This window comes from Drosophila sechellia, chromosome X (assembly GCF_004382195.2).
Source record: "Drosophila sechellia strain sech25 chromosome X, ASM438219v1, whole genome shotgun sequence".
Classification (NCBI taxonomy): Eukaryota; Metazoa; Arthropoda; class Insecta; order Diptera; family Drosophilidae; genus Drosophila; species Drosophila sechellia.
Genome location: NC_045954.1, coordinates 74,515 through 82,251, shown reverse-complemented (window position 1 = coordinate 82,251; position 7,737 = coordinate 74,515). Strand labels below are relative to the sequence as shown.

Sequence of the window (7,737 nt, the reverse complement as noted above, 5' to 3'; positions counted from 1 at the left end):
GAGCTTCAGCGATTGATCTGTTCAGGATCGCTGAGCTGTGTGGCAGCCGTGGGGTATTATTGCGTGGTTTTTTTTTCAACTTTACTGGTGGAGGTACGGAGACAGAATGACTTCTGTTCCGCATCCACAATTTATTTTGCCTTTGATTACATTTTGTGCAATATATAGGTACAATTATTTGAATTTAGAATTTAACATTGCATGAGGTGAGTTGGGGATTTGGACATAGTTAGTATTTAATATTTAGTTAGTATTTTTTTTTTTTTTGCTTTAGGCTTAGATTATAGACAGAAACATGGACTGGTAACATTATCATCTTATATGTTTTGTTTACATTAATAATTTGTAGTAATTTTACAAAAAACATTGAAATTAGGTACTAATATTATACATTTTATTTCTTTTCAGGTACCCCCGCCAGAAGGACGGAAGCACCGAGTTGCTGGAGGCCTCAAGAGTCATTGGAGGTGAGTATTAGTTGTTACTTTGTAGGTGGAGGTACGGAGACAGAATGAATTCCGTTCCGCATCCACAAATTTATTTTGCCTTTGATTACATTTTATGCAATATGTAGGTACAATTATTTGAATTTAGAGTTTAACATTGCATGAGGTGAGTTTGGGGCTTGGACATAGTTAGTATTTAATAATAAGTTAGTATTTTTTTTCGTAGGCTTTAGATTATAGACAGAGACATGGACTGGTTACATTATCGTCTTGCATGTTTTGTTTACATTAATAAATTGTAGTGATTTTACAAAAAACATTGAAATTAGAGACTAACATTATACAATTTGTTTCTTTTCAGGTACTCCCGCCAGAAGGACGGAAGCATCGAGTCGCTGAGGAGCATTAGTTGTCATTACAGGTGAGTTTTTGTTGTAAGTTGGCTGTAATCTGTTGCGGTCGCTGAGAGTGGGCCACTTGCAATAAGTGTGTCCGGCCGGCGTAGCAGGTGCTTTGTTCTCGGTTGCAACATCCAGCGCAGCCGTCATTTGGTTATCGTCAGTGGCAAGATGAATCCCGCGCAGCTGTCATTGCGTATTTATAGAGCTGCTGTTCGTCTTGTTGTGGCAGAGAAGTCGTCAGTGCGGATTGTAGCTCGGTCTGTCACCGAGAGAAGCCAGGTGCGCCGCGTCTTGTGGCCATAGCGTCAGGATTGGCAGCTTGGGGCCGCCGGTTCGAGATTTGTTGCAGAGGGCCGCCGCAACGGAATAGCCATGGAAGTGAATGCAAAAATAGTATTTGGTAAGTATTATATATGCTATTTGTTTTTTATGATTGCATAAATTTATGTTGTTTCAGGTACGTTGAGTGGAATTTAATTTAAGGTAAGTCTTATATTGATGTATATTTGTTTATATAGTTGCGTTTATTATTATTTTTCAGGTACTTGAGGAGCAAGCTAGTCTGGGGTAAGTATTGTGTTGCTTTAATAATTGCGTTGATTTTTTTTTTGCTTTTCAGGTACGTTTTGTAAGGGCTAAATTTGAGGCCCTTGTTATTGTGTTATTGCAGCTGGAATGCCGCGATTTTGGAGTCTTCAAATTGTCAATTAGATAAGTATTATATTATAAAAATATTTTTCCCAGTAATAGCTTGTGTTCCCTTATTTCAATAGTTGAGGTCTTTGAAGCTGGAGCTGTGTGCTTGTCGTCAGCAGGATGGAGCCGTCAACTAGCGTCAGCTACCTTTTCTGTCCGGTTTGTTATTATTTAATTGTCCTTGAGTAATTTTTGTATACATTCGTATTTATTTTCCTTTTATTACAGGTTAAGAGAGAATTCGTCGATGATGCAGAACTGAGGAGAAATATACAATTTGAGGACAAATTTTGCAGCATATTGATGTGGCATCTGTGCCACGCAAGTGGTCCTTATTTGTGCAATGGCGTCAGGAGATGGAGACGGCATCATAAAATTGTCAACTTTTTGTGTTTATAATCGCGAAAATTGGCGATTTATTTTGCTTTTGTGGTGCCAGTCTCTTGTTGTCGGTTGCGTTGAAGGATTTGCGTGCGTGGCGTCAGGATGATGGAATCGCATATCTGTATCTGCTTGTTTGCCTGGCAAGTTTTAAGTTTTTCTGTGTGTCCTTTATTAATTACGCATCATATTCTTATTGATTTTCATTTCTTTACAGGTTATCGGAAGATAATTGGGCATAAGATACTGAGGAAAATGATGCAATTTGGGGACGGATTTTGAAGCTTTTAAAAGTGATGTCAGCTCCGCGCTAGTGATCCTTATTAATGCAGTGGCATCAGGAAGTGGAGACGGCGTCTTAGGATTTTTAATTTTTTGTGTTTATAATCGCGAAAATTGGCGATTTCGTTCTGTTTTTGCGAAGCCCGCCTCCTCCTGTCGGTTGCGTTAGATGTTGATCAGCAGTTGGCTGTGGTCAAGTAGGTAAGTGCATTTGATTGTTTTGTTTAATTTGTTAATGATTAATTGTTTTATTTTTAGGTTTTAGCGTCAGTTCTTGTAGGCGTTTTTTTCTTTGTAGGTGGAGGTACGGAGACAGAATGAATTCTGTTCCGCATCCACAATTTTATTTTGCCTTTGATTACAATAAATGCAATATGTAGGTACAATAATTTGAATTTTTAGAGTATAACATAGCATGGGGTGAGTTTGGGGCTGGACATAGATTAGTATTTAATGTTAAGTTAGTATTTTTCTTTGTAGGCTTTAGATTATAACAGTGACATGGGCTGGTAACATTTTTAACTTTACTGGTGGAGGTACGGAGACAGAATGAGTTCTGTTCCGCATCCACAATTTATTTTGCCTTTGATTACAGTGTGTGTAATATATAGAACAATTATTTGAAATTTCGAATTTTACATTGCATGGGGTGAGTTTGGGGCTTGGACATAGTTAGTATTTAATGTTAAGTTAGTATTTTTTTTTGTAGGCTTTAGATTATAGTCAAAGACATGGACTGGTTACATTATCGTCTTGCATGTTTTGTTTACATTAATAAAATGTAATGATTTTACGAAAAACATTGAAATTTAGGACTAACATTGTATAATTTGTTTCTTTTCAGATACCCCCGCCAGAAGGACGGAAGCATCGAGTCGCTGTGGAGCCTTAGGAGTCATTACAGGTGAGTTTTTGTTGCATTTTGGCAGTCGTCTATTGCGGCCGTTGGAAGTGGGCCGCTGGCAACAAGTGTGTCCGGCCGGAGTTGCAGGTGATTTGTTCTCGGTTTCAGCATCCCTCGCCGCCGTCATTTGGTGAGTATCAATTGTATCGTCAGTGGCAGTTTTATGCAATTGTTTGAGTATGTTGCAGATAGAATTGCCGTTCATCAGGAAGAGGAGTTGCGATGTGTTGCCCCACGCAGCTGTCATTGCATTTTTTGAGAGCTGCTGGCTATATGGTGGAGGAGTCGTCTCGTGGCAAAGAAGTCGTCAGAGAGGATTGTGGCTCGGTCTATCACCGAGAGAAGCCAGGTGCGCCGCATCTTGTGGCCCTGTCGCCAGGTGTGGCAGCTTGGGGCCGCCGGTTCGAGATTTGTTGCAGAGGGCCGCCGCGAAGAAATAGGCATGGAAATGGATGCAAAAATAGTGTTTGGTAAGTATTATATATGTTATCAGTTTTTTATGATTGCATTAATTTTTGTTTTTTCAGGTACGTTGAGTGGATTTTAATTTAAGGTAAGTATTATATTTGGGTATAAATGTTTATATAATTGCGTTTATTATTGTTTTTCAGGTACTTAAAGGAAGCTTGTCTGGGGTGAGTATTGAGTAGCTTTTATAATTGCGTTGATTTTGTTTTTGCTTTTCAGGTACGTTTTGTAGGAGCTGACTTGGATGATCTTTGTTATTGTGCAAATTGCAGCTGGAATGCCACGGTTTTGGAGTCATCAAGTTGTCAATTAGATAAGTATTATATTATAAATATATTTATCCCAGTAATAGCTTGTGTTCCCTTGTTTCAATAGTTGGAGTCCTAGAAGCTGGAGCTGCGTGCTTGTCGTCAGCAGGATGGAGCCGTTCACTAGCCTCTGCTACTTTGTCTGTCCGGTTTGTTATTATTTCTGTGTCCTTGAGTAATTTTTGTATCGCATTCTTATTTATTTTCCTTTCATTGCAGGTTAGGAGAGAATTAGTCGAGGATACAAAACTGAGGAGAAATATACAATTTAAGGACAAATTTTTTAGCATATTGATGTGGCATCTGTGCCACGCAAATGATCCTTATTTGTGCAATGGCGTCAGGAGATGGAGACGGCATCATAAAATTGTCAACTTTTTGTGTTTATAATCGCGAAAATTGGCGATTTTATTTTGCTTTTGCGGTGCCTGTCTCTTGTTGTCGGTTGCGTTGAAGGATTTACGTGCGTGGCGTCAGGATGATGGAATCGCATATCTGTATCTGCTTGTTTACCTCGCAAGTTTTACGTTTTTCTGTGAGTCCTTTATTAATTTTGCATCATATTCTTATTGATTTTCCTTTCTTTACAGGTTATCGGAAAATAATTGAACGTACCATACTGCGGAAAATTATGCATTTTAGAGACGGATTTTGAGACTTTTTAAAAAGTGGTGTCAGCTCCGCGCTAGTGATCCTTAAACGTGCAGTGGCATCAAGAGGTGGAGACGGCGTCGTAAAGTTGTCAATTTTTTGGGTTTATAATCGCGATAGCTGCCGGTTTTGTTTTTCTATTGTGGAGACCGCCTCTTTTTTTTTTTTAACTTTACTGGTGGAGGTACGGAGACAGAATGAGTTCTGTTCCGCATCCACAATTTATTTTGCCTTTGATTACAGTGTGTGTAATATATAGAACAATTATTTGAAATTTCGAATTTTACATTGCATGGGGTGAGTTTGGGGCTTGGACATAGTTAGTATTTAATGTTAAGTTAGTATTTTTTTTTGTAGGCTTTAGATTATAGTCAAAGACATGGACTGGTTACATTATCGTCTTGCATGTTTTGTTTACATTAATAAAATGTAATGATTTTACGAAAAACATTGAAATTTAGGACTAACATTGTATAATTTGTTTCTTTTCAGATACCCCCGCCAGAAGGACGGAAGCATCGAGTCGCTGTGGAGCCTTAGGAGTCATTACAGGTGAGTTTTTGTTGCATTTTGGCAGTCGTCTATTGCGGCCGTTGGAAGTGGGCCGCTGGCAACAAGTGTGTCCGGCCGGAGTTGCAGGTGATTTGTTCTCGGTTTCAGCATCCCTCGCCGCCGTCATTTGGTGAGTATCAATTGTATCGTCAGTGGCAGTTTTATGCAATTGTTTGAGTATGTTGCAGATAGAATTGCCGTTCATCAGGAAGAGGAGTTGCGATGTGTTGCCCCACGCAGCTGTCATTGCATTTTTTGAGAGCTGCTGGCTATATGGTGGAGGAGTCGTCTCGTGGCAAAGAAGTCGTCAGAGAGGATTGTGGCTCGGTCTATCACCGAGAGAAGCCAGGTGCGCCGCATCTTGTGGCCCTGTCGCCAGGTGTGGCAGCTTGGGGCCGCCGGTTCGAGATTTGTTGCAGAGGGCCGCCGCGAAGAAATAGGCATGGAAATGGATGCAAAAATAGTGTTTGGTAAGTATTATATATGTTATCAGTTTTTTATGATTGCATTAATTTTTGTTTTTTCAGGTACGTTGAGTGGATTTTAATTTAAGGTAAGTATTATATTTGGGTATAAATGTTTATATAATTGCGTTTATTATTGTTTTTCAGGTACTTAAAGGAAGCTTGTCTGGGGTGAGTATTGAGTAGCTTTTATAATTGCGTTGATTTTGTTTTTGCTTTTCAGGTACGTTTTGTAGGAGCTGACTTGGATGATCTTTGTTATTGTGCAAATTGCAGCTGGAATGCCACGGTTTTGGAGTCATCAAGTTGTCAATTAGATAAGTATTATATTATAAATATATTTATCCCAGTAATAGCTTGTGTTCCCTTGTTTCAATAGTTGGAGTCCTAGAAGCTGGAGCTGCGTGCTTGTCGTCAGCAGGATGGAGCCGTTCACTAGCCTCTGCTACTTTGTCTGTCCGGTTTGTTATTATTTCTGTGTCCTTGAGTAATTTTTGTATCGCATTCTTATTTATTTTCCTTTCATTGCAGGTTAGGAGAGAATTAGTCGAGGATACAAAACTGAGGAGAAATATACAATTTAAGGACAAATTTTTCAGCATATTGATGTGGCATCTGTGCCACGCAAATGATCCTTATTTGTGCAATGGCGTCAGGAGATGGAGACGGCATCATAAAATTGTCAACTTTTTGTGTTTATAATCGCGAAAATTGGCGATTTTATTTTGCTTTTGCGGTGCCTGTCTCTTGTTGTCGGTTGCGTTGAAGGATTTACGTGCGTGGCGTCAGGATGATGGAATCGCATATCTGTATCTGCTTGTTTACCTCGCAAGTTTTACGTTTTTCTGTGAGTCCTTTATTAATTTTGCATCATATTCTTATTGATTTTCCTTTCTTTACAGGTTATCGGAAAATAATTGAACGTACCATACTGCGGAAAATTATGCATTTTAGAGACGGATTTTGAGACTTTTTAAAAAATGGTGTCAGCTCCGCGCTAGTGATCCTTAAACGTGCAGTGGCATCAAGAGGTGGAGACGGCGTCGTAAAGTTGTCAATTTTTTGGGTTTATAATCGCGATAGCTGCCGGTTTTGTTTTTCTATTGTGGAGACCGCCTCTTCTTGTAGGTTGCATTGGATCACCATTAGGCTGTGGTCAAGGAGGTAAGAGCAATATTTGATTGTTTTGTTTAATTTTTTATTGGTTAATTGTTTTGTTTTCAGGTTTTAGCGTCAATTAATGTAGGCGCTCGTCGTTCTGGGATCGGCCCGTCTATTGCAGCGCAGCATGCAAGTAGGTTGTATCGGTGATAAGAGATACTACCAGGGACTGTGTGGCAAGAAGATTCAGGTAAGTGACGTTGTGCATAAATTGCTGCGGCGAGTCGCCTCTTATTCATCATGTTTCTGCCACACTAATCCTTTTCATATCGATCTACCGATTCGTCGATTATGTCCTGGTTGATTTTCCCCGCATCGTTTCGTCAGGTTCAGCTAGAGTGCGTTGTCTTAGGCTTGTTCATCCGGATGCGTTGAGGTGAGAGTATTGTTTATGTTTTATTGCGATTATCTAATTGAATTTATATTCCAGGAAAGTTAGGCTGGGTCGAGGAAGGTGATGACCTTGCATGAGTTTGGGAGCAGACTGACGTGCGCTTTTCATCGGATATAGATGTCGTTAGAATAGATATAAAGAGATGTGGGTTTAAATGGATGTTTCCATGTCAAGATTGTAATCTCTTCCTTGTATGATTAAGGCCAATAAACTGTCAATTTTCTTCTCTAAATTGTCGACTCTTTTTGCTAGGTTTGAAGTGTGGTCGTCCGAGAAGCCTTTTTGTGAGTTAGGATTGGAGTTCCTTGGCGATTGCATGGCTTCATCTATGAGTCTTGACTTGAAGCTGGCTCTAGCAGCCCTGCTGGTGGTAGGAGGGCTGTCGTTGCTAAAATGTATGGGGTTTGGAGTACCTTTTTCAGGTTCCTGGTCATTTTCTTCGCTCCTTTGTTTTCGGAGCATGTCCTGATAATTTTCTAGGTGTCTTTGCGCTGGGTTGCTTGTCTTGGGTACTATTCTTGGCTTTGCATTGTTTTTTGAAGTTGTCCTACCCTTTTTGGGTATCTTGTTAGTGTTTCGTCGCCATTTATTCAGCCGCGTCTGAATGGCAGTGTCATGGGAGGAAAAAC

At 39.7% G+C, this 7,737-nt stretch overlaps 3 long non-coding RNA genes across 5 annotated transcripts; all 3 read left to right on the top strand.

Annotated features, from left to right (window-relative positions):
• Window positions 1-763: 763 nt before the first annotated feature.
• Window positions 764-1,406, top strand: LOC116802257. The gene is made up of 3 exons (XR_004362624.1): window positions 764-1,247; window positions 1,305-1,330; window positions 1,389-1,406. It is a non-coding gene; the product is annotated as an uncharacterized LOC116802257 (long non-coding RNA).
• Window positions 1,403-2,506, top strand: LOC116802256. Of its 2 annotated transcripts, none has more exons than XR_004362622.1 (3): window positions 1,403-1,702; window positions 1,772-2,407; window positions 2,465-2,506. It is a non-coding gene; the product is annotated as an uncharacterized LOC116802256 (long non-coding RNA). The 2 variants fall into 2 exon arrangements; XR_004362623.1 differs by having other exon boundaries at window positions 1,772-2,403; window positions 2,465-2,504.
• A 3,708-nt stretch (window positions 2,507-6,214) lies between these two features.
• Window positions 6,215-7,340, top strand: LOC116802206. 2 transcript variants are annotated; one of them, XR_004362565.1, is made up of 3 exons: window positions 6,215-6,904; window positions 7,042-7,090; window positions 7,145-7,340. It is a non-coding gene; the product is annotated as an uncharacterized LOC116802206 (long non-coding RNA). The 2 variants fall into 2 exon arrangements; XR_004362564.1 differs by having other exon boundaries at window positions 6,215-7,090.
• Window positions 7,341-7,737: the final 397 nt, after the last annotated feature.